This window comes from Thermobia domestica, chromosome 13 (genome assembly GCF_964235325.1).
Source record: "Thermobia domestica chromosome 13, izTheDome1.hap1.1, whole genome shotgun sequence".
Classification (NCBI taxonomy): domain Eukaryota; kingdom Metazoa; phylum Arthropoda; class Insecta; order Zygentoma; family Lepismatidae; genus Thermobia; species Thermobia domestica.
This window is the reverse complement of record NC_137466.1, coordinates 170,125,941-170,126,802: the sequence shown is the minus strand read 5'-3', so window position 1 is coordinate 170,126,802 and position 862 is coordinate 170,125,941.

Genomic DNA, 862 nt, shown 5'->3' with positions numbered 1-862 from the left:
GAAACATCATCGAGACTGGAAAAGTAATATTATTGCTCAAACTTTATTTTTCTACGATATGAAATACATTTCTCTGAAGTGGCCTTGGTGATTCCTAGTTCACCCAAAACACGTGGTTGCAGGAACCTGTCGTATCTCTAACATCAACGACCTCTTGAGTGAATTCGATAAGTTCAGAATTTGTGCAACAGTTAAATATTTAATTTAAAATATTTTAGTCCCTTTTTTGTTAAGTGCATTATTTGGTGCATCGAAGACTGTGCTCTCGTTACAAGCTTTGCCTCGGAGGATAGCAGGTATACAAAATGTATCGGTGTTTCGATCATGGTTTGATACAAATATTATGTCACATTTTTTTTAAATATTCTATTTCAATACGCTCAAATATATGTTGTATGTCTGTGTAAATTCTAAATACTACTGTGTATTTCTCTAAATAAGCCAAATGTAACAGGAATAATTCTATCAAAATACAATGAATTTACTAGTTAAACAAATTTATTTATCTGTTTCAACCACTATGTCATCTAGAAATTACATAGAATTCATAGAATAACATTTATAGATATTTCTTACAGAATTCTATATCTTTAGCATTAAGTTTTTTCTATATCTTTAGCATTATTCTAAAATTGGCTACACTATTTCAATCGGCATATTTCAGCAAAATTCTTAAGCTAGTGTAATATTTTTTCATTAGTACAACATATCACTTAATACATAATTACACACCATTTAGTATATACAAATAAAACTATAAAAATAAATATAACATTTATTTTAATTATTTCAGCATGAACACCAAGTTGTTATATTATTTACTTGTTGGGAGTAATTGCATACATGAACGAAAAATTTTCAC